This window comes from Giraffa tippelskirchi, chromosome 2 (genome assembly GCF_054371585.1).
Source record: "Giraffa tippelskirchi isolate mGirTip1 chromosome 2, T2T-mGirTip1v1.2.pri, whole genome shotgun sequence".
NCBI classification, from domain to species: domain Eukaryota; kingdom Metazoa; phylum Chordata; class Mammalia; order Artiodactyla; family Giraffidae; genus Giraffa; species Giraffa tippelskirchi.
Window position 1 is genome coordinate 100,906,813 of NC_137276.1, and position 26,092 is coordinate 100,932,904.

General features: G+C 45.1%; 1 protein-coding gene and 1 long non-coding RNA gene across 3 annotated transcripts in view; one reads left to right on the top strand and one right to left on the bottom strand.

Moving 5' to 3' along the window:
* Positions 1-26,092, bottom strand: part of BFSP2 (beaded filament structural protein 2) — a 74,184-nt gene that overhangs the window by 47,224 nt on the left and 868 nt on the right. The window lies entirely within an intron of this gene.
* LOC145526722 (uncharacterized) lies at positions 74-25,630 on the top strand. Of its 2 annotated transcripts, none has more exons than XR_014069123.1 (4): positions 74-147; positions 18,149-18,314; positions 18,412-18,467; positions 24,705-25,630. It is a non-coding gene; the product is annotated as an uncharacterized LOC145526722 (long non-coding RNA). The 2 variants fall into 2 exon arrangements; XR_014069122.1 differs by lacking the exon at positions 74-147 and adding an exon at positions 1,947-2,006 and having other exon boundaries at positions 18,412-18,497.

A 26,092-nucleotide genomic window follows, 5' to 3' on the forward strand; every position in this document is an offset into this window, starting at 1 on the left:
GCTGCCTCCCACACTGGAGGGCGAGGCCCTGCAGATTTCTCTGCCAACGGCTTGCAGGAAACCTCAACTCAGACATTTCAGGATGCAGTTTTAGAATACAAAGGGATCTCGGAGATCATGCAAGATGAAGAACCAAGGCACAGAGAGGTATGATGGCTGGTCCCTTCACTCTTTAGTGACCATAGCAAGGACTTATGAGAGAACCATGGCCTTGATTGGAGAGACAGGACTTCAAACTCTGTCTTTGTCACCTGGGGATGTGTGATGCTCTAAAAGCCCCTGTTTGTAGAACGGGAATAAGGAAACTTTCTCCTGAGAGTAGCAAGAGGACTAAACGAGGTGCCTGTGTAACAGAATGTTAAATCGTCTGAGCCCAGGCAGGGAAGCTGCTCACTCCTCTTTCAATGCCCGGAGGTGCACCTGCCCCAGCAGCAAAGGCAGAACCTGCGACAGGTGTGGCAGCCTGGGCTCCACTGAGAGGGGTTTACCAGAGGGCACCTTTGGGGGTGGAGTTGTCGTGGGGGTCACCAGCAGAGGAGAGGCCTCTCCCTGCAGCTTGTCCTGCAGAGGGAGAGGGGTGTCTTAGAACAGCTAAGAAAAGTCCTCAGAAGAAACCTGGTTTGAACTCCAGCGACACCCAGACGTTGTGAAGCCATCTTACAACAGTGTCTCTCAAGGAAGAACCTTTCTGCCTTCCTTTCCTCTCCTTCCTTCCTGCTTACACACTGACTGCATTAGAAACAGCAGCGGGGAGGGCGGGGCGGGGCCACGGGGATGCCCACCTGGGAGGAGGGAAAACATGGGTCCATGGGTTGAATAACATATTGACCAGTCATGCTGTTTACTGGATTGAGACAGTGTTTTGGGACTTAAAATAAGCATGGAATTTTTAATTACCTATAAAAGTGATCAGAAAAATCCTGAGACCATCCATGTTTTCAACAAGGGGCAGGAGACAGCATTTACCTCCCACTGAATACATTGAAAGGGACTTTGGAAGAGGTCCCCGTCAAACCAAAGCTGCTTTTGTAAGTGGACCTCACGAGGCCCTCCTGTTTAACACACACTTGACGTCTATCACACACCCTGCACGATGCTTTGGCACACGGCAGGCTCTCAACAATGTGTAAATGCATTTATTCACTCCTCATCCCTCTTGGCTCCCAGGTCCTAGAGACCAAGAATTTTGACCCTTTAGTATCTGAATTCCATAGTACCTGGTGCAGAGTAGACCCACCAATGCCTGATGAATGAACAGAACAAAAATGAGTTCTGTGCCAGCTCCACAGCAGCCACCATGACAAGGGTTACACTGTGGAGCTTGCTGCTGAGGAAAGGGGTGGGGCCAGCACACGCCATTATCACTAAGATTCTGTACTTACATGTGACACTAATTACACCCGCAGGCTGAGGAACAGCAGCCTAATCTCTGACACTGACAGGACATTTTCCCCACTCATATTATTCTCCTTCAGTTTCAAAAGAGTTGGGGCCATGATGCCAGGTGTAATTATGTCTCTCCTTTTGTAGATGAGAAAATGAATGTGGAGAGACTGGGGACCCAGGCAAAGTCTTTGATGAGCTGAGACCAGGTGGGACTCAGGACCCCTACTACAAACTCAAGCTCTCACCTAAAACACAAAGTCACAGAATATGCGACTGAAAGAGAAAAGGAGGGGGTGGTTTCTCCCACCACAAATGGAAGCAAGAGAGAATAAGAACAGACTTGCTGGATAATAATATGCAAAGTCTCAGGGCAAAGTGCAATTTTATGGTTGATTTATAATCCTCAGGAAATTGGAAGCTGTCATGGAAATGCTGACATGAATGGACTGACTGAGGGGCGGTATGAAGTGTGTGGCTGGCCTGTCTGGATCAGGGTGGCTCTAGCAATGAAGGGATGATTATAGTCATCCAGAACTTGGCACAAATCAGATTTTGCAGCTGGGTAACTAGGAGTTCAAGCCAGTTCCTAGAGGAGCCAGAAGATGGCGCCACGTACCAAGGTAATCTGGTCAAAGACAGCCGCCTGGGACCCCGCCGGCCCTCCGCCCCCCCGCCCCGCCTACAAGGGAGTCCCTGGCCGCTCCTATTTGGCCCGGAGACTACTGTTGGATTTCTATCACATAGTGAGATGCTTTTCAAACACCAAGGGTACATCTCTGATTCAGTTCAGTTCAGTCGCTCAGTTGTGTCCACTCGTTGCGACCCCATGGACTGCCGCACTCCAGGCTTCCTTGTCCATCACCAACTCCCAGAACTTGCTCAGATTCATGTCCATCCAGTCGGTGATGCCATCAACCATCTCATCCTCTGTCTTCCCCTTCTCCTTTTGCCTTCAGTCTTTCCCAGCATCGCCAAAGGATTGGAGTTTCCGTTTCAGCATCAGTCCTTCCAATGAATATTCAGGACTGATTTCCTTTAGGATTGACTGATTGGATCTCCTTACAGTCCAAGAGACTCTCAAGAGTCTTCTCCAACACCACAGATCAGAAGCATCGATTTTTTGGCACTCAGCTTTCTTTATAGTCCAACTCTCACATCCATACATGACTACTGGAAAAACCATAGTTTTTTGACTAGACCGACCTTTGTCGGCAAAGTAATGTCTCTGCTTTTTAATGTAGTGTCTAGGTTGGTCATAGCTTTTCTTCCAAGGAGCAAGGATCTTTTAATTTCATGGCTGCAGTCACCATCTGCAGTGATTTTTGAGCCCCCCCAAATAAAGTCTGTCACTGTTTCCGTTGTTTCCCCATCTATTTGCCATGAAGTGATGGGTCTGGATGCCATGATCTTAGTTTTCTGAATATTGAGTTTTAAGCCAACTTTTTCACTGTCCTTTTTCACTTTCATCAAGAGGCTCTTCAGTTCCTCTTCCCTTTCTGCCATAAGGGTGGTGTCATCTGCATATCTGAGGTTATTGATGTTTCTCCCAGCAATCTTGATTACAGCTTGTGCTTCATCCAGCTCGGTGTTTCACGTGATGTACTCTGCATCCTAAAAAAGATCAATCCTGGGTGTTCATTGGAAGGTCTGATGTTGAAGCTGAAACTCCAATACTTTGGGCACCTCATGCGAAGGGTTGACTCATTGGAAAAGACCCTAATGCTGGGTAGGATTGAGGGCGGGAGGAGAAGGGGACGACAGAGGATGAGATGGTTGGATGGCATCACCGACTCGATGGACATGGGTTTGGGTAGACTCTGGGAGTTGGTGATGGACAGAGAGGCCTGGCGTGCTGCAATTCATGGGGTCGCAAAGAGTCGGACACGACTGAGCGACTGAACTGAACTGAACTGACTCTGCATATAAGTTAAATAAGCAGGGTGACAGTATGCAGCCTTGACGTACTCCTTTCCCGATTTGGAACCAGTCTGTTGTTCCATGTCCAGCTCTAAGTGGTGCTTCTTGACCTGCATACAGATTTTTCAGGGGGCAGATCAGGTGGTCTGGTATTCCCATCTCTTTAAGAATTTTCCACAGTTTGTTGTGATCCACACAGTCAAGGGCTTTGGTGTAGTCAATAAAGCAGAAGTAGATGTTTTCCCAGAACTTTCTTGCTTTTCCGATGACCCCACAAATGTTGGCAATTTGATCTCTAGTCCCTCTGCCTTTTCTAAATCCAGCTTGAACATGTGGAATTTCACAGTTCATGTACTGTTGAAGCCTGGCTTGGAGAATTTTGAGCATTCCTTGCTAGCGTGTGAGATGAGTGTAATTGTGTGGTAGTTTGTAAATTCTTTGCCATTACCTTTCTTTGGAATTGGAATGAAAACTGACCTTTTCCAGTTGTGTGGCCACTGCTGAGTTTTCCAAATTTGCTGGCATATTGAATGCAGCACTTTCATGCCATCATCTTTTAGGATTTGAAATAGCTCAACTGGAATTCCGTCACCTCCACTAGCTTTGTTCATAGTGATGCTTCCTAAGGCCCACTTGACTTCACATTCCAGCATGTCTGGCTCTAGGTGAGTGATCACACCAGCGTGGTTATTTGGGTCATGAAGATCTTTTTTGTACAGTTCTTCTGTGTATTCTTGTCACCTCTTCTTAATATCTTCTGCTTCTGTTAGGTGCATATGGTTTCTGTCCTTTATTGAGCCCATCTTTGCATGTAATGTTCCCTTGGTATCTCTCATTTTCTTGAAGAGATCTCTAGTTTTTCCCATTCTATTGTTTTCCTCTATTTCTTTGCATTGATCACTGAGGAAGGCTTTCTTACCTCTCCTTGCTATTCTTTGGAACCCTGCATTCAAATGGGTATACCTTTCCTTTTCTCCTTTGCCTTTAGCTTCTCTTCTTTACTCAGCTATTTGTAAGGCCTCCTCAGACAACCATTTTGCCTTTTTGCATTTCTTTTTCTTGTGAATGGTCTTGATCACTGCCTCCTATACAATGTCACGAACTTCCATCCATAGTTCTTCAGGCACTCTGTCTATCAGCTATAATCCCTTGAATCTATTTGTCACTTCCACTGTGTAGTCATAAGGGTTTGTTTTGGGTCATACCTCAATGGCCTAGTGGTTTTCCCTACTTTCTTCAATTTAAGTCTGAATTTGGCAATAAGGAGTTCATGATTTGAGCCATAGTCAGCTCCTGGTCTTGTTTTTTCTAACTTCTCCTTCTTTGGCTGCAAAGAATATAATCAATCTGATTTCGGTACTGACCATCTGGTGATGGAGAAGGCAATGGCAACCCACTCCGGTACTCTTGCCTGGAAAATCCCATGGACAGAGGAGCTTGGTAGGCTACAGTCCATGGGGTCGCTAAGAGTCGGACATGACTGAGTGACTTCACTTTCACTTTTCACTTTCATGCATTGGAGAAGGAAATGGCAACCCACTGCAGTGTTCTTGCCTGGAGAATCCCAGGGACTGGGGAGCCTGGTGGGCTGCCGTCTATGGGGTCGCACAGAGTCGGACACGAGTGAAGCACCTTAGCAGCAGCAGCAGAAGCAGCATCTGGTGATGTCCATGTGTACAATCTTCTCTTGTGTTGTTGAAAGAGGGTGTTTGCTATGACCAGTGCATTCTTTTGGCAAAACTGTTAACCTTTGACTTGCTTCATTTTGTACTCCAAGGCCAAATTTGCCCGTTACTCCAGGTATCTCTTGACCTCCTACTTTTGCCCAGTTGTGAACGTAACTACTGATTTAAGCAAAGTCTGATGCTATAAAGAGCAATATTGCATAGAAACCTGGAATGTTAGCTCCATAAATCAAGGTAAATTGGAAGTGGTCAAACAGGAGATGGCAAGAGTGAACATCAACATTTTAGGAATTGGTGAACTAAAATGGACTGGAATGGGTGAATTTAACTCAGATAGCCATTATATCTACTACTTGGGCAAGAATCCCTTAGAAGAAATGGAGTAGCCCTCATAGTCAACAAAAGAGTCTGAAATGCAGTTCTTGGGTACAATCTCAAAAATGACAGAGTGAACTCTGTTCATTTCCAAGGCAAACCATTCAATATCACAGTAATCCAAGTCTGTGCCCCGACCAGTAATGGTGAAGAAGCTGAAGCTGAATGGTTCTATGAAGACCTAAAGACCTTCTAGAACTAACATAAAAGATACCCCTCTCTGATTGCCCCTGTGCAACTGCTAATTCCTTCACCCTGCGGTACTGAAGAGTTGCCTGAGCAGATGGTAATAGGAAGGCCTTGCAATCTAAGCAGTTATTATCATTTTAACCACTACATACAATGACATAAACTACCACTACAGTTAATTGAGCACATGCCTGGCTAGACACTAAGCTAAATGCTTTAAGTGAATTATTTAATTCCCATGACAATCCTGTAGGGTATACATTATTATCCACATTTTACAGATGAGAATGTGTTGAAATTCAGAGAGGCCAATAAATTTGTTTTCCATCACAAGTCCAGTCAATTGCAAAGTCAAATTTGAATGCAGTTCTTTTTGGACTATGTAGCTAGTACCATGAATCACTGTGAGGCACTGCCTCCTTCTGTCCTCCTGCCCTCTCTCCTCTGCTCTCTCTGTGCCTGGCATTGTCCCAGGGGTTAGATTCAGGACCTGTTGTACTAAACCTCTGCTCTTGGGGATGAATGACAGCAATGGCCCATGAGAGCATGATTCCCATCTGTCTGAGAACAGGAAAAATATTCACTTGTATCCGGGACCACCTTTAGGTCAGGCATGATGCTGGGGGGTGTTCAAGCTGGAAATTCCAGGTGTCTATTGGTTACATTTAATCTGAGTTTTTGTGGTCATGGATCAGGTGTGGGCTCTGTGCTCTCTCAGTAAGCCAATTTCTCCCCTCACTGCCAGTTAGCAAGAACTTCAGTACATTCTGGCAGGTGTGTGTGTGTGGGGGGGGGCGCCCAATAAAACTGATTCATCAATACTGGAGCACAGGCACCACTTGACCCTTGAAAATGAAGGAGGTGGCCAACATATACTGAACAGTCCTATCCCAGCGGGCCAACTAGCAGAGCCACGAAAGATTAGGGAACCAGGCTCATGGGAGGGGGAGGGTGGTTTCTTCTCTTAGGCGTCCTCCATGGCTTGGGGATAATGAGGAACAGTGACAGAAGGCCTAGGGCCAAGGCTTGGGAGATCAGAGAATTTCACCCTCTCATGTTGTAAGTGAGGAAGCTCAGAGTGAAATGGGTTTGCCGCAGGGCACACAGCCCGCTGGCCCTGAAGTGAAGACAGACATGAGAGTCTCCTGTACTTGGTGTCTTCGTGTCCATGGAGTGAAGTGATATGAATGGAATCTGATCTATTACCTGTGTGTCTGCAAGATGTCAATTTGACCCAATCTCATTTAACAGTTGAGGAAACTGAGGTTCAGAGATGTGGAATAACTTGTCCAAGATCATACAGCAACTTAGTGACATTTACTGTGTTTCTGATATATAAATAGTACTCTCCTGGGTTTTCTGTACCATGTGTGTGGTCTCATACACAACACAGATTTGGGATCTGATTTCATGTGCAAAAGGAAGTGAGGGTGAAGTGAATTAGGTGCAGAAATATTGGCATTTCTGGAAACTTTAAATGACATTTGAGGAAACAGGATAAAATGTTGGAAATCAGGACTGTAATGTGATAAAAACAATAGCTGATGTTATGGGTTGAACTGTGTACCAGCCAAAGATATGCTGAAGTACCTGTAAATGCAACCTTATTTGGAAATATAAGGTTTTTACAGATGCACTCAAGTTAAGATGAGGTCATTAGGGTGGACCCTAGGCCAGTGTGACTTGGTGTCCTTATAAGAGGGAATATTAGATATAGAAACACAGGGAAAAGGAAGTTAGAGACTGAAATAATATATCTACAAGCCAAGGAAGGTCAAGGATGGCAGGCTACCACCAGAAGGTAGAAGAAGACCTGGAACAGATCCTCCCTCAGAGCCCTCAGGAGGAACCAACTCCACTGACACCTAGATTTCCAACTCCAGCCCCCAGAAGTGGGAGAGAGTCCATTTCTGTTGTTTAAGCCACCCTCTTTGTGGTGCTTTGTTATGGCAGCCAGCAAACAAATATAATAGAAAACCTCTTATTAAGTAGTTACTTTGTGGGTCATGTCTCTCTGTCGATTTAATCAATATTCATTGTGTATCTACTATGTGCCAGGCACTGTCTCAGGTGCCAGAGAAAGATCAGGGAGTAGAGAGGTCAAGTTCCTGACTTTTGGAAGCTTCTATCCCCCCTCAAATTGAGATAAGGGCCTCATACTAGGGAAGGACAAAGTCGGGCCTGGTCTCTGTCACTCTGTTCCACCTCATTTACAGGGAGGTGCATGACTGATTCCTGGGGGGAGAAGGTGAGACAGGCAGGAGTGTGGGGCCCCAGCATTTCTGAGGTCAGAGTCCTGCCTCCCAAAGAAACCACACCTCAGCCCGGCCTTGAGAGCCCTGCGTAGCGACATGTGAGGCAGAGACCTTGACTTGCCAGCTCTGTCTCCAAGCCCCTCTTCCCCAACTGAGGTCAGGCCACTCAGGAGGCCTAGTTGGGAGGAGGATATAAAATTCTGGCCCTGACAGCAGGCAGCTGCAGTTAACAGCTGGGCCATGGTACGGTCACCTGCATACAGACCTTCACAGTGTATCAGCGACGACCGGAGTGTTGCTCTGTGATCCTAGTGGGAGGGGACAGGGACAAGGCCTCCGCATGGTTGCATCTGAACCAAGAGGCAAGGTCAATGCTCTACAACCACACAAACTCAATGGGCGCCTTCCAGCCAGTGCTGTGAGGGACTGCTGTTTACTCACAACAGCTCTGGGCCTGCTGCACCCTGTCCACTGGGTCCAAACTGTAAGCTACCCCATCATCCAAAAGCCCCTGGTTCCTGACAGCATTAAACGCAGAACAAGTCCTTACTCTTAACTTCCCCTAAATTGCCCAGGACAAGCCTACACCTCACAACAAGCTCCTTGCAATCCCTCTTCCTGAGATGTCCCAGGTTCCCTCAGAGTGTTTCTCTCCTGCTTCAGCAGGTGATACACCTGACTTTGTCCCCCTACCTGTGTACTCTTAGTGGTCGGCCTGGCAGAAACTGGCGCCCGCCCTACTCCCTCACTGTCCTTGGGGGTCAGCAAAGGGGGCTCCTCCCACTGGGCGTGGCCTCTCGCCTCCCAGGAAGAACTCTCAGCACTTCAAGGGGCCCCGTGGACCTAGGTGTGGTGGCGGCCATCAACCCTGCAGCGGACTGTGGCTCCACCTCTGCAGTCTGTGGAAACCTCTGATGTAGGAGAGCGTTTTCCAAGGAGCACCCCTCTCTCCTCCCCCACAGGCTCCCCCCCGGAACTCCTCAGCTCCATTCAGATAAAGAGGTTCTGCCTTCAGGGCCAACTGCTCAGCACATTTTTCTAAGCATTAAAAAATCACTGAAGAAGAAAAATAGAAATCCCTGGGGGGCCGCACCATTCCCCGACAGCCAAGCTATTAAACTTTCAAGTCCCAGTACTGAGCGGCCTGACAGATGGAAGGTGCCCAGCCTCACGCGTCCTCGCAAAAGCAGTTCGTTCCAGTTAGAGCGAGCTTGGTAAGGATCAATCACTGTTTCTGGCAGTTCCTCCCAAATTAGAAGAGGCAGAAAAGCAGAGAAAAAGGAGGCATATCTCAGAGTTTAATCTCCTCTCAGAGAAGGGCTCTCACTGACTATGACTCTATTTTATCAAACAGTGGGCACTCAGGGGATCACTGGCCCGTTTACCCTTCAGGGTCTGGGGTCTCTTATTTATTTATTCTCTTTTTTTAAAGTCTTTATTTAATTTGTTACACTATTTCTTCTGTCTCATGTTTTGGCTTTTTGGCTGTGAGGCCTGTGGGATCTTAGCTCCCCAATCAGGGATCGAACCTGCACCCCATGTATTGGAAGGCGAAATCTTAACCACTGGACCACCAGGGAAGGCCCTGCGGTCTTTTAAATGAGTTTAATAGGAGGCTTTTCATAAGTTTTGGGGGGCAGGCAACACTGAGTTGGTCCTGACTAGGACACCAGCTCAAGGAGAGACTTCATCTCTGTGGGCCTCAGTTTCTTTGTCTATAAAGTGGGTGTTAATGGCCTGAATTGCATCCCCCTCTCCAATGTGCATGTTGAAGTCCCAACTCCTAGCACCTCACAATATGACTGCATTTGAAAAGGGCTTTTAAAGAGGTGATTAAGTTCAAATGAGGTGGCGCTAGTCTGATATAAGTGAGTCCTTATAGGAAGAGGAAATTTGGACACAGGTATAGAGGGAACAAGATCGTGGTCAACAAAAGAGTCTGAAATGCAGTACTTGGATGCAATCTCAAAAACGACAGAATGATCTGTTTGTTTCCAAGGCAAACCATTCAATATCATGGTAATCCAAGCCTATGCCCCAACCAGTAACGCTGAAGAAGCTGAAGTTGAACAGTTCTGTGAAGACCTACAAGACCTTTTAGAACTAACACCCCAAAAAGATGTCCTCTTCCTTATAGGGGACTGGAATGCAAAAGTAGGAAGTCAGGAAACACCTGGAGTAACAGGGAAATTTGGCCTTGGAGTACAGAATGAAGCAGGGCAAAGGCTAATAGAGTTTTGCCAAGAGAACGCATTGGTCATAGCAAACGCCCTCTTCCAACAACACAAGAGAAGACTCTATACGTGGACATCACCAGATGGTCGACACCGAAATCAGATTGATTATATTCTTTGCAGCCAAAGGTGGAGAAGCTCTATACAGTCAGCAAAAACAAGACCGGGAGCAGACTGTGGCTCAGATCATGAACTCTTTATTGCCGAATTCAGACTTAAGTTGAAGAAAGTAGGGAAAACCACTAGGCCATTCAGGTATGACCTAGATCAAATCCCTTATGAGTATACAGTAGAAGTGACAAATAGATTTAAGGGACTAGATCTGATAGACAGAGTGCCTGATGAACTATGGATAGAGGTTTGTGACATCCTACAGGAGACAGGGATCAAGACAATCCCCAGGGAAAAGAAATGCAAAAAAGCAAAATGGCTGTCTGAGGAGGCCTTACAGATAGCTGGGAAGAGAAGAGAAGCGATAAGCAAAGGAGAAAAGGAAAGATATTCCCATCTGAATGCAGAGTTCCAAAGAATAGCAAGGAGAGATAAGAAAGTCTTCCTCAGTGATCAATGCAAAGAAATAGAGGAAAACAACAGAACGGGAAAGACTAGAGATCTGTTCAAGAAAATTAGAGATACCAAAGGAATATTTCATGCAAAGATAGGCTCGATAAAGGACAGAAATGGTATGGACCTAACAGAAGCAGAAGATATTAAGAAGAGGTGGCAAGAATACACAGAAGAACTGTACAAAAAAGATCTTCACGACCCAGATAATCACAATGGTGTGATCACTCACCTAGAGCCAGACATCCTGGAATGTGAAGTCAAGTGGGCCTTAGAAAGCATCACTACGAACAAAGCTAGTGGAGATGATGGAATTCCAGTTGAGCTATTTCAAATCCTGAAAGATGATGCTGTAAAAGTGCTGCACTCGATATGCCAGCAAATCTGGAAAACTCAGCAGTGGCCACAGGACTGGAGAAGGTCAGTTTTTATTCCAATCTCAAAGAAAGGCAAAGCCAAAGAATGCTCGCACTATCGCACAATTGCACTCATCTCACATGCTAGTAAAACAATGCTTAAAATTCTCCAATTCTCACGTATTGACTTCAGCAATACGTGAACTGTGAACTTCCAGATGTTCAAGCTAGTTTTAGAAAAGGCAGAGGAACCAGAGATCAAATTGCCAACATCCACTGGATCATCGAAAAAGCAAGAGAGTTCCAGAAAAACATCTATTTCTGCTTTATTGACTATGCCAAAGCCTTTGACTGTGTAGATCACAATAAACTGTGGAAAATTCTGAAAGAGATGGGAATACCAGACCATCTGACCTGCCTCTTGAGAGACCTGTATGCAGGTCAGGAAGCAACAGTTAGAACTGGACATGGAACAACAGACTGGTTCCAAATAGGAAAAGGAGTCTGTCAAGGCTGTATATTGTCATCCTGCTTATTTAACTTCTATGCAGAGTACATCATGAGAAACGCTGGGCTGGAAGAAACACAAGCTGGAATCAAGATTGCTGGGAGAAATATCAATAACCTCAGATATGCAGATGACACTACCCTTATGGCAGAAAGTGAAGAAGAACTAAAGAGCCTCTTGATGAAAGTGAAAGAAGAGAGTGAAAAAGTTGGCTTAAAGCTCAACATTCAGAAAACTAATATCATGGCATCTGGTCCCATCACTTCATGGGAAATGGATGGGGAAACAGGGTCAGACTTTATTTTCTTGGGCTCCAGAATCACTGCAGATGGTGATTGCAGCCATGAAATTAGAAGACGCTTATTGCTTGGAAGGAAAGTTATGACCACCCTAGACAGCATATTAAGAAGCAGAGGCATTACTTTACCAACAAAGGTCCATCTAGTCAAGGCTATGGTTTTTCCAGTAGTAACGTATGGCTGTGAGAGTTGGACTATAAAGAATGCTGAGTGCCGAAGAACTGATGCTTTTGAACTGTGGTGTTGGAGAAGACTCTTGAGAGTCTCTTGGACTGCAAGGAGATCCAACCAGTCCATCCTAAAAGAGATCAGTCCTGGGTGTTCATTGGAAGTACTGATGTTGAAGCTGAAGCTCCAATACTTTGGTTACCTTATGTGAAGAGTTGACTCACTGGAAAAGACCCTGATGCTGGGAAGGCTTAGGGGCGGGAAGAGAAGGGGACGACAGAGGATGAGATGGCTGGATGGCATCACCGACTCGATGGACATGGGTTTGGGTGGACTCAGGGAGTTGGTGATGGACAGGGAGGCCTGGCGTGCTGTGATTCATGGGGTCACAAAGAGTCGGAGATGACTGAGCAGCTGAACTGAACTGATAGAGGGAAGACCATGTGAAGACACAGGGAGAAGACGGCCACCTGTCAGGCAAGGAGTGAGGCTTCAGAGGGAACAGTCCTGCAGACACCTTGACCTCAGACTTCCACCCTGCAGTACTGTGAGAAAACAAGTTTCTGTTGTTTATGCCCCCCTGTATCACCCAGTCTGTGGTTATTTTCTATGGCAGCCGTGGCAGACTGATCAAGTGGGCATACCTCCATCTTTCTGGGAGACACAGACACTGTTGAGAGAATCCATTGAGACAGTGAATAAAAGTTCCTGTTAATATCTGCAGGTGTTATGCTAACATGAAGGTACTACTTGGGCGATGCATAGTGACATGCACACAGTTCATCTCCATGGGTTTTATCAGAGAGCAGGATTCTTGGGAGGGAATCATACAGAACTCCCAGGGCCCTAATGGCTGCTCCAGAGGGCAGCTGGACCTGGGTGAACTACCTGGCAAGTGGGGGTTGCCCTGGGGTGCTCCCTGCAGTGAAGGCCTGGCCTGGCTGGCCCTGGGTGAGTGGCCAGGTGCCTCTGCGAGCTAAAATCCCAGCAGGTGCAATTCATTCTGCAGGCAGTGCTCCTGGGGACAGGCCAGGAACTTGTCTTTCTTGTCTCATTCACACTTCACAGCCTCCCATGAGCAAAGAGCCTTTCCACCTTTATTATGAGCATAAACCAGCGCTAGTAAGTTAAGAGTCACATCCCTCCCCAGGTAACAATCAATTCATTTATCAGATAACCTTCCTCCTCAGAGTTAGCAGGGAGCAGGCCTGAACAGTGGGCCCTTACCTGAAGTGGTCAGAGATGATGAAGAAATAACACAATTAAAGGCTGGGGGTGAGGCCTGGACATACTCTGGTCAGCCAGGGAGGGCAAGGGAGGGCGGGGCCTGGCTGCTGGGGGAGGGGCCTCTGGTCCTTGGTGCTGGGGGACACAGCATCAGCAGGTGTGGGCGGTGAGGGTTCTTTGCCTCGGGTGAAACTTTCCCCAGCGTCTGCTGAGAGAGGGGCCTTTTTTAACTTTACTCCTCTCTCCATGTTTCCCCTAAGAATTATTTAGATGGTTGTTCATTGGTCCCTAAAATAGATAAATAAAAACTGTCAGTTGTTTTCCAACAGCAGGTTGGTTTTGTGATGGCGTTTTCCACTCTGTGCACACTACTTTTTGTTACTTACTGATAATGGCTGACATAACTTCTCATTTCTGCTAAATAATGTATTTGTGACACTCTGCTCTACCATCTCGTTTACAACCAGGTAAATGGGTCTTTATGTGCTTTTCTCCAGCCAGACAACGATAAATTAGATTTTTTTTCCTAAACTGAGTCCTCAACTTTGGTAGATCAGCATAAACCTTTTGAGGAAGTGGGGGGCATGGATTATATTCTGCTGGGTTCAACCATTTTTTCAATAACTCCCTGGAAAGAGGCACCACATTTGTCCTTGGCACTTGCCTGGATTGTTTTAATTTAGTTCTTCTGGAGAGTGTAGGTCAGTAGAGGGTCTTTCCTATTGCTCTTGGGGTTTTATTTTGAGAGGAGGCTGTTGAGAAAAGTATTCTTCCCTCACACCTGGTTTGGTACTTCTCTGAGGCTGTGGGGGCTTCACCAGCCCTGGACCTGACTGGAACTCACCCCAAGTCATTGGGGAGTTTTATTTATAACTTTATTTTCTTTTAAGATAAATCATTCAACTGGTACAAGAGCCCAGAGTAAGCCTGCTCCTACCTGTGTCTCCAGTCACCCAGCTCCACACTAGAAGCACCCATTGCCACCACTTTGTGTGCTTCCAGGCTGCACTCCTACCTTCCTTCCTCTCTCCCTCTCTCCTTCCCTTCTTTCCTTCCTCCCTCCCCTTCTTTCTTTCTTTCTTTTTCCTTCCTTAAGGACCTCCCTCTCTTTCTTCCCCTCTCTCTTTCTTTTGCATTAATTGCAAACAGTAGCATAGCATAGCATAGATAGGTTTTGCAGTCTGCCTTTTGATTTTTAAAAATATATATGTTTAGTTTCACAGGTGGTTCAGTGGTAAAGAAGCTACCTGCCAAGCAGGAGATGCAGGTTCAATCCCTGGGTTGGGAATATCCCCTAGAGAAGGAAACGGCAACCCACTCCAGTATTTTTGCCAGGAAAATCCCATGGACGGAGGAGCCTGGCAGGCTACAGTCCATAGAGTGACAAAGAGTCAGACACGACTAAGCTACTGAGCATGCACCATAGTTTCTCATTAGGACAAAACAAGCTTCCTTCTTTCTTTCTTACAACTGCAGAGGAGTCTGCTGCATTATTTAACTTTATGGGGCATTTGGATTGTTTCTGGTATTTCACTTCAGGGTTCTGATTTGAAACCTTAGACTGCCTGCTTCTGTGTTCAGCCCTCACTGCCCAACTGTTCATGGGCTGCCTTTTGTGTGCCGTGTTGCACCCACTCTTGGAATAGAGAGCAGGGCACAGACTGGGAGAGCTTGGCACTTGGAGGGGAGACCTGCAAACTGCACGACCTCTCCACACACACCCCACACCCCCCACTAGGGGACCTGACAAAATTCTAGCGTGGCTTCCATCTGCATCAGAGCATGACCCTAGGATGACCCCAGCCCTCTTAAAATGTCTGCCTGAGAGGGCTCAAGCTCCCCGAAGAATTTACTGTTCCAGCCTGACAACAGGCCCCTGCTCTACCTTTTCTTAGACAATTACTTTGGGAAACATGGAATTGTAAATTTTTTCTCTACTCTTTAGAGGTATGAATCTCCTACAACCCAGAATGTTTCCTCTAGGACCTGGGAGCTGTCTCTATGAAATGCAAACATTTGGGGACATAGCTCCCCCTCTCCAGGTTCCCATGGGAGGGTATGATGCTAATTTCGGGGGGCTCCTTGCTCCAGTCTGTTCCTATCATAAAGATGTGAGATGTGTGTTTCTCCTCTGGATAAGCGCCGGTTAGTGAACATGGATGGCCGAATCACCTAGACTACCCTCCTCAACCTCCTTCAGTGTTCTCCTTAGCACACCAGCGTTGAAAAAGCCTCCTACCTTTTGTTTCAGTGGAGTTGAGCTCAGTTCTATACTGAAGTCTTTCTCTCCTACTGCCGTAGTCTGAATATTAATAAAACCTGTTTTGCTGATTTTAACAAATGTCCAATACAGACCTTCTCTTTGACAGTTGGGAGGTCAGCTCCAAGTGCAGATTGCCCTGCAGCCGGTCACCCCTGGTCCTAACTCCCAGCGTGGTCCACGCTGGGCCTGGGTTGAAGGGTCACCCTCTGGCAGGTTCTTTGGGCCTCACATTTGACCTCCAGTTCTTGGGGGTACCTCTGAAGGCTAGTCAGTACCCTACTCCTCTCTAAACTCCTGCAGTGTCTGTGGTTTGAACCGCTCATGTAAATATAGTTGTTTATGTTACCACCCACTTAATGTCTCTATCTTCTCATTTATTCAATTCTACAAACTTAATTGGGTATTAAGTATGCTCCCAGCAATGTACATACATTATTTCATGTTATACCTACGGATCAATCATTTTTATTATGAAAATGTCAAACATATATAAAAAGAGAATGATATAATGGATCCCCATATACCCATCACTAGTATGATTATAAACACATGGCTTTGTTTTTTTCTTTTGTTATACTAGTATCCCCTCACATTTCCATCCTGTCCCAGATTATTTTAAATAAATCCTGGATACTATTTCTTCTTCAGATATTTCAGCATGGTATTGCTAAATTATAAACATGCATTTAAAAAAACCACATAACTTCTACAAATCTAAAAATACATAGCATCTAAAAGGTAAATGCAATTCTTCAATAGCACCAAATATCCAGTTCCTCTTTCTTCAATTGTTTGATATATTTTTTACAGTTTCTTTGAATAATGGTCCAAATAAAGTCCATTTCAATGGGTTGATATGTCAATTTAATATCTTTTAGCTTATAGATCCCCCCATCTCTCCTTTTTCCCCTGGTAATTTTTGCTTGTTGAAAAAATTGGATGGTTAGCCCTGTAGTTTCCTACTGTCTGGATTTACTGACTTCATCCCCATGGTGTCAGCTAACATGTTCATCTGACCTCTGTGTATCCTGTAGTTCTTTCTTGAGACTAGTAGTTCTTTCTTGAGACTTAATCACTTGCAATTTTCTTTTTTGTTTGTTTCTTTCACTTTTTGGCAAGACTGCTTCATAGGTGTTGTGTGCTCCATCAGAATGTACAAGTCTGCTGGTCTTTTTTTGTGAGATTAGTAGCTATTTGATGATTGTTAGTGCCTAGATACATTGTTTTCCTATGGTTGCAAAGTGGTGATATTCAAATTCTGCTTTAAGAATTACTTTTATGATATACAAATAAAATTAATAATTACAGTTTTATTTGTTTTTTGACTGTAATACTTCTACAAAATGATGCTTCATCTCTTCTTATAGGAAAGTCAGGAAAAACGTCTAGTTTTCTCATCATCTACCAGTTTTCAAAAAACTCCAAGGTGGATTTTTGAGGGGAAGAGTACAATACTGAATGCATAGATTTAAACATTTTGATGTATTTCAATCTACTATAGTTAATATTCCTATTGGTATTCAGCCATCTTTGACTAGTGGGAGTTTATTCAAATTGGCTATTAAGCCTTTTAATGTAGTTCTTTATAGTTTCCTTGGTTTCTCAGACTCATTGCCCCCAAACCTGGATCCAGCCATTTCTCCAAGGAGCCTCTGTTCTTATAGTGAAAGATGGTGGTTAGAGACCAAAACCAGAGGCTAAAAATGCTCAGTACCACTGGGTTGGCCATAGTTTCTAAGTCTTTTCACTGATCAGAGTTAGGAAATGGGTATATATTTATTTTATGTTGACCTACAACCAACAACATGATTACTGAAATGATTTGAAATTCTTTTTGCAGTACTCTTCTGCATCCCCACTAGGGATTACTGTGATTTAAAAGTCACTTGGAATAGTTCTTCTCTGTGTGATTATACCATAAATTTGAAATGTAGTTGAATTCATTTGTTTCTTTTTCATTTTTAGAGCTTTCTCTTTAAGATTTAATTTTGTTTTATAATTCTCTAAAATATTTGCCTGGTCCCAAAGTCATCTCCACACAACAAGATATATTAAAACAACTCTGGTGTCTATTCCTTTTGCTTCTACCTGCTTCCTATAAGTGATCATTTAAAAACATGTTTAAAAAAATTTTTTTTCAATTATAAGGAAATATGTATGCATGTACTCACATTCCTTCCTCTTTCTTAGATAAGTGGTAAATAACACACATATTCTCTCCACCTTGCTTTTTAACCCAACAATATATCCTGGAGATTTTCCATAAGAGTTTACAGAGTTACTTCTCATTTCTTTTGTGGATATATCATTCATAGCTTATTCAACTAGTCCCCTACTGATAGGTAGTTGGGTTGCTTCCAATTTTTTGCCATTATTCATAGAATTGAAATAAATAGCCTTATGCATACTTCTTGTTCATGTTTTTGCCAGTGTGTCATTGAGAGAGAGTCAGAAGTGGGATTGCTGGATCAAATTCAATATACATAAAGGCATATAAATTTGTATAGATATTGCCAAATTCTTCTTCACAAGTGGTTGCAATATTTTGTATTCCCATCAGTATTGTATGAACTTCCCTAGAGCTTCACCTGGGCTTCCCAGGTGGCACAGTGGTAAAGAATCCTCATGACAATGTGGGAGATGTAGAGATGCAGGTTCCATCCCTGGGTTGGGAAGATCCCCTGGAGCAGGAAATGGCAACACATTTCAGTATTCTTGCCAGGAAAATCTCATGGGCAGAGGAGCCTGGCGGACTATAGTCCATGGGGTCACAAAGAGACGGACATGACTGAGCGACTGAGCACAGCACAGCACAGAGCTTCACCAACAAAACAGAGTGACACGTTTGTGGAGCTTTGCCAATCTGATAGATATAAATGGTACCTCAGGTAGGTTTTCGTTTTGTTTTATGTTTTGTATTTTACTATTATGACTGAAATTGAGCATTCTTTTATGTGGTTAAAAAACATTTTCTTTTAACTTTAGAGAGGAGAGTTCAAGATGGGGGAACACCTGTGCACCCGTGGCTGATTCATGTTGATGTATGGCAAAACCCATCAAAATATTGTAAAGTAATTATCCTCAAGTTAAAAGAAATGAATTGATTATAAAAATTTTTCTCTTAATTTTTTATTTCAACGGTCTGTTCACATCTCTAGCCCACTTAAAAATAAGAGCATTGCTGACTTTTTTAATCCTCAAATTTTAAATGCTGTCTATATAATAGAGATATTAACCCTTTTTAGTCTAAGTTGCAAATACTTACTTTTTAGTTTGCCATTTATTTTTCAGTTATGCTTATGTTGTTGTTTGAGAATGCAAAATTTAAAAAATTTTGGTAATCAAATTTATCAATATTTTAAAAGGTCAATAAGTTTGCTTTTAGATTTTGAATTATATCAAGAAAAACTGTCCCCACAGCCAAGTTATAAAGAATTTAGCCTTGTATGGCTTCCTCTTTTACATTTAAATATAGAATGAATTTGGAATTGATCCTAGAATATAGTGAGACATGGATCCGATTTTATTATTTTCCTTATGACTATCCAGTTTCCTGAATACCAGTCACTGAAAAGGCTTGGTTTCAAAGGCTGCCTTGATCAATACTGATTTCCTTATGCAGTGGGACTTACTTTTAAATTTTGTCTTATGTTCCAGTGGCCTTTCTATCCTTTGTTCACTTTAATGATAGAGACTTTCTAGTATGTTTCATTATCTGAAAGAGCTTTCTCTTCTTCTTTTTTAGTTTTTCTTCTTGGCTCTTCTTGCCTTTTTCCTCTTACAAATGAAATTTTTAATGAACCCATCTAGCTCTAAAAAAGCAACGATGCTATTTTAAAAATTAGAATTGCACTAAATTTATAAATCAATAGGGAGAACTGGCATCTTCATGCTTTCCAGTCTTTATATTTCAGTGCATGGTATTTCTTTCCATTTGGGTCTTTCAGGAGGGTTTTATGGTGGTCTCATAGATTTTGAACATTTCTTGTTAAGTTCATTTAAAGGTATTTCATTTTATTTTTTGCTATCATAAGTAAGATTTTTCTCTTTCATTATATCTGTTTTTGTTATTTATAGATATAAGGGCATTGACTTTTAATTTTTTAAGTAACCTGCTACTTTACTAAAATTATGTTATTATGTGCGGTAAAGTTTTCACATGGAACCTTTCGGATACTCCAGAAAGACCAACATTTTCCCTCTTGTATTCAAATTCTTGGTGCTTTTCAATTGTTTTCTGATCACACTGACTACTACCTCTGACCAATGTTACACAGCCATAAAGATAGTACTCATCCTTTTCTTTTAAATTTCTGCAGGAAGGCTACCAGTGTTTTCCTCTTAGAGACAATTTATCATTGAAGAAAGTGTCCAAATATCCTCATTACCCAGATGAGGAATCGAGATGTAGAGCAATGAAGGAAGAAGTTGCCTCCAGGTCTGTGGGGCCTCAGTCTCCCCAGCTTAATAATCCCCAGTCTTTGCAGCACACCCCTGTTTTTCATTATCTAGACTCCTCTGACCGCTTCCTCAACACGGACCTGATGTTTTAACAGATCTTAAGAGATTGAAGAGTGACTAAACTTAGCGTGTGGGAAGGGCCCAGAGGCCCCAAGTGACAGGATTTAGTCTCTCCCTTATTTTCTTCAGCAATTCTGCTCCCTCTCAGAGACTCTGTGTGGCAAAAGAAGAGCCCTCAAGAAATCAAAAACAACTTTTCTTAGAGAGCAGCTTACTGACCACCTATATCACTCAATCAAGAGCCTCAGGCCTCCTTCCACTAGCCCTCTCCATCCAAGGAATTTTTCTAATCTTACACATCACTCTCCCTCAGAGGAACTCTCAATGTATTTCTCTCTGTTTAGTTACATTTCTAATGATACTTCAGTGTCCCTTATAGATCTGCTAACAGAGTGACTACCTTACTGGCCTGCTGTCACTTCAGAAATTTTGTATATCGAGAAACAGACTGAGTGATTTGTCTTGGGTAAATGTATTCAAACTTTTACAGGTTCTAAAACTGCTCAGGTTCTTCCTCTCTCTGCCTTTCAGGTTATGAATCACAACAGTGACCCTGTGGCCTTTCATTTATGCAGTGGGGAGGTTTATTCTCATATCTTTTTTTTTTTTAAAAACAAAACAAAACAAAACAAAAAACTGCTAGGACCACAAGTGCTGTGAGGAGAGAAACCTGCCCTGGATCTAGATTCCCTGTTTCTGGAAGTTTTCCCAAACAGGTAGATCCTCAGAGTATGGACTCTTTCTCTGCAAGGGACAGAAAGAGAGACTGTGAGAGTGGGGAAAATATTAAAATCAGGCCCATTTGAAATTTGAATCTTTTTGCCTTTCAATAGTTTTGACTTCTCCTTTCCTCCAGCTGACAGCCCTTGCCATTGGAGGTATAAGCCGCTGTTTTCTCCCATGGAGACCACTAATTTCGGTGGAGACTTAAGCTCCACAGTCCCCTTTCTTCTCCCTGCAGCCTCTCCACAGCACTGGCCTCTGCTTATTCCCTGTGCTTTGACTCTGTGGCTGCCCCGCCTCTGTTCCTACTCTTCTTTCACGAGCAGCTCTGAGGCAGGGAGACTGCCTAATTCCAAGCTTGCGGTTGGCCTATTTGAGGATGAAAGGGCCTGATATTGCTGCCAGAACTTATTATCAGCGTTATTCACTTGGCAAGAAAAGTCAGAGCAGTAAGCAAAGCCAGAGAGGGAAAGGACCACCTTCTGCCTGAGCTGGTGCCCAGGTCCTCCTTGACCTCTTGGCCACCATCTGGGAGTTCTTCCATCTGTTTTATTGCTGAGCAGAAGTAGCTGAGAGTTTCTATTCTAACACAGCTGAGTCACTAAGAGAGAGGTTTGGACATGAAAAAGAACTTCATACACATTTAATTCTAACTAGGACAGGCTTCATACTTTGTGAATTCCAGTGCAAAATGAAAGCACAGGGTTCCTCGTTCAAAAAGCAGGAAAAGGGGTGCCTTGAAAGGTATTAGAATTTTCCTTTCTTTCTGGTTTTTCTCTTGACCTGTCATGGTCATTTTTGCTGTTTAATCTTGTAATCCTTTGAGTACAGGGGTAATCAAGGCACAGATGCAGCCCTCACAGGCACCCAGGGGGCCATGCCCTGTGATTTGGAGGTGCTGTGAGGCCTGCTACTATGGGGGTTACCCTTCCTGCCAGCTACTGGACAGATATGCTAGGTCCTGGCCAAGGGTGGGGAAGTCCAGCCAGGCATCTCCCTTTCTACAGACTGGCCACCCTAACATGGAGGACAAGGGACCCCTAAGAGTACTGAACCTCAGTGCTACTCTGTAGGCACCTGGATCAAGGATGGGCGAAAGGCTTACCTTTCTCCTGTCAGTTGCTTGTTGAATGCACTGTGGTGCTGCCAGTCCCAGATCTGCCCCCCTGAGATGCCACCCTGACTCTCCTTGCCCCTGTGACCAGGCCTTTGCTGGGGGTGGGGCAAGGAGGGGAGGTCAGGAGAGGCCTTGAGTTGCAAGGGGTCACAGGACCTGGCTGTCCCAGAGAGACAGGGGAGCCGAGACTCCAAGTCCCTGACACATACTTCATTGTGCCATTGGACTTCACTTACAAAACATGAATTCAAAGAAACAGCTAGTGAAAGTTTCAATATGGCAGCTACTGAGCCTTAAAACCCAACTTTGGGGCCTACTAGAGTTTGGGCTCCATAGTGCGGCAGCGGGCCTGCCCCCGTGAAGCTGGCCCTGACTCTGACCCCAGTTCTTCCAAGGCTGATAAACTTATGCAGTGAAGGGGGAAGGAGGCGATCTCCCCAGGCTGCTCACTGGACTGCTGTGGTGTGAACTCCTGAGCCCCCGTCCTGGGTCCATTCCATGCTGGGGCTTTGTCCACAGGGACAGCACTCTCTTTCCCCCTCTCACCCTCTTCCTTGTTCTTCTGAAAGTACGCCTGTGTCTCCTCGAGATTGGTGGTGAAAACTCTTGGTGGAGGTGGAGAGGCTGTGGGAGGCTCCAGGGCAGAGGGGCTTCTTCCCAGAAAACTCTGGGAGCTCTCCATTAACACTATCCCCTCTCAATCTTGTTTTTTCCTTCTCAAACAGCTACAGAAGTGGTGGACATGAAATCATGCTTGGTACTTGCTCTGAGTTTCTCCACTTCTCCTACAGCTGAGTCTGAGAAGGTGTCACTGAGATGGACTTCCCAGCCCAACCTACTCTTGAGTGACAGTGGTCCATGTTGGGTTCTGTTTGGAGCCCAGGCTAGGGAGAATTTGACATTTTTCTCTAGGTGTCCAACCACCATTCAGCCCCTTTAGGGCTCAGTTACTGAGAGCTTGACCCCAGGCCTCAAGCACAGTGCTGGTCCTGAGGGGCCAGAGAAGATCAGGGAGGGCTTCACAGCAGAGGTGCCATTGAAATAGACTTGAAGGATGAGGAGGAGGTGCACAGAGGGGAGGAAGTGGTTGCAGACGGAGGAAAGTGGGCTGCCAAGGGGAGAGGGTGAGGTAGCGTTGTGAAGTGTCAGGAATGCTGGGGACAGGTGTTTGGAGAGACAGGCAGGGAGCTCCAGGCCAAGAAATCCAGTGAGGACAGAGGAGCCCAGGAGCACTCGGCATGCGTGGCTGCCCCTGAGCCCCCATGAGGAGAAGGCGGCACATTCTGAAATAAATGGACGGTGGAGGTGCGGGGGGCTGATCTCTAGGCCAGAAGTGGGAGAGTGCCCGGGGGGGGTGGGTCCCTCCTGAACTCTATGGGGACTGGCGGGTGGGAGTCTAGGGCTCCATGACCTGCACCCAGGGAGGCAGTGGGCCCCACTCCCCGAGGGAAAGGCATCACTTCTCAGTGCCCAGAAGCTGAGCCTACTGTTTGGGGATAGATAGGGCTTAGGAGGGCGCTGTCTCCCACGGCCCTTGGGTGGTGAGGACACTGCTTGGGGATCAGGGAGTATGGGGTCCTTTTAAGGCCCTGAAGGGAGCCATGGTCCCAACAGCAACCCCAGGGCCCGCGGCCCAGCTCCCAGGGGGCGGGTCCTCTTTGAGTTCACCACACTGCTCGCGCACAGCCCTTCACAGTCCTTGCAGCCCCTTTCACATCTTATTTCAGTTCATGCTCATAGTGGCCCATTTCCACTGGTGAGGTGTTCATCCATCTCAAAGACAGGGAAAGGGAGGTATGGGGTGGATGAGTTATTGGTCCATGCGAGGGGCAGAGCCAGGATTTCAAGGGAACAGGTCCCACTCAGCATCGATTGTGTATGTGGCTCTAGGTACCTGCAGTGCCAGGAATGAAACTGTCTTTCTAGGCTGTTAGTGGCTGATTTAACTAAGTACATGACATTCTGTTAACCCCCTAACAGCTCTGCACAGAAGATATAGTGATGCCCAAATTGCAAATGAGGAAACAAGCTCAGAGAAGTTACATAACTGACTCGAAGCCACCCAGCTGGAAGGTAGCAGAGCCAACATCCAAATTCAGGTTCCCCTGACCTTTCCATGTGCCTAAGTGAGCCTAGTATGTGAGGGCCTAGACACACAAATGACACAGGACAACACGGCAACTGCCGCAGTGGATGTGTGTGCAGGCTGTCCCGAGGCCACAGAGGAACAGCCAGGCCGAGGGCACGTGGTGTGTTCATGGCCTCCCAGGTGGGTGGTGTGGCTGGGACAGAGGTGACTTTGGGAGGGCCCTGTGGATTGAGCTCAGGGTTGTGGATTTAGTCCTGTCGGTGAGGAGAAGCCCAGAGGGTTCAGGCAGGGTCATAACACAGAACTTGCATTATGGATTGCATGTGTCCAAAAGATCATTCTGGTGACTGGGTGGAGAATACCAGGTGGAGAGAAGGTGTTAGTAAAGCTGAAGGGGGAGGCCTGGAGGTGGATAGCCCACATGGGTCAGTTTTGCAACAGCAACAGAGGAGAAACTGTGAGTCTTTCTCAGATAAGTAGGATTTTCTTTTTTTGGATGAAACAGAGCTAGACATGGCTGGAGGACTGGGCCGTTTGGGAGAAATGATTCCGTTTTACAGGTTGTTCTAACTGTATCTTCAAGTCTGTGTTTCATTAAAGAGGAAAAAGGAAACTCTGTATTCATAGCTAGAATCTCAAGTCACTTAAAAGGAAAATGGCCCCTATTTGGGGGCTGACTCTCTTGGTGCCCAGCCCACAGTACTGTACCTGTACCACTCTCTTTATGTACTTTTCTGATCTGTAGTCTAACTATGGGCAGGACCTATGCAATTTATTTATCTTTGGACTTGCTGGAATACCCATGACATTGTTATACCCATTTTACAGATAAGAAAACTGAGGCTCAAAGAAGTTGGGCAAGCTGCTGAAGTCTCTGGAGCCAGAATAAGTCAGTCTCTGTTGAGTAAGGACTAAGTTTTGTCCCTGTACTTTTTGTCTTAGTAATTGGAATATCTGACTTATGAAAAGTCTGTGTGGCAGCTGAGTGCAAGAAATTATCTAGCAGGAGCTGAAATATTGGAATAGGGGCATTCTGGTGGCTTGTAGGACACAAATATTTGGGATTATTACTGTTGGAGAGAACCCTGGAGGAATGGCTGGCTGAGATTTGTTAGCTTCAAGGCCCCAGGCTGCTCTGAGATGGCTCTCCTCACAACACAGATGGATCTGAGATGGCTCTCCTCACAACACAGATGGATGTAAGCAGAACAGCAGCTCTGAGGAAGAGCCGAGAGGACAGTGTTGGGTGTCATGTGCTGTCTGCCAGGCACCAGCTGGCGGTGGAGAAGCCTCCAGGGGATGAAGTAGGAGGCAAGAGGGGCAAATGGGGAGCCCCTGAGTGTGTCTGCCCAGCATCACCCAGTCACTCACGGATGAAGATCTGTGACGTTCTCCTGGGGGCTGTGTGCTGCACCCCAGGGTGCAAGAGGTCTGAGCTGGCAGTTCCTGGCTGGGCTAGAGACTGATTTAGCTCAGAGGGATGCCAAAGCCAGCATTTGTGGGAGGAGGGGAACAGAGAAGCCAGCCACCCACAAAGAGACAGATGAAATGTGCAAAGCTGGCTGCGGGCCCAGTGTCAGAACCACAAGCTGCAAGCAGACGTGACTGATGATCTCAGCGCCCCACAGAACCACCCTGGAGAGCAGGTCCTGATCAAGCAAGGAGAAGACTTCTGTGCCCTGCCCTGGTCAATAAGGTAGCCACTGGCCACTTGAGGTTGTTTAAAAAGGAATGAAAATGAAATAAAAGAAAAATGGCAGTTCCTCAGTCTCATTAGCCACACATCAAGTGCTCAATAGCCAGAGATAACTAGATGGTACGGATATAGTACATTTCCATCATTGCAGAACTTCTATCCAAATGTAAATTATCTCAGTAATAATTTAGTATTGATTATATGTTGAAATAACATTTAAAATATAATGAGTTAAATAAAACACACTAATATGAATCTCACATGTTTCTTTTTACTTTTATTACTGTGGGTGGTAAATTTGTCAATTACCTGCATGGCTCAGATTTCTACGGGACAGCCCTGAATTGATGCAAGTAGGAACACGCCTCCATTTAGCCATCGTTTTTAATGCCACAGCCATTTGGTGGTGATGATGGCTTGATGATGGCTGTAAAAACCCTTTCTTAACACAGAGTTAGAGTCAGCCTAGGCTGAGGGGAGAAATGAAAACTTTGGAGCTGAAACAATTTAGGTTCAAATC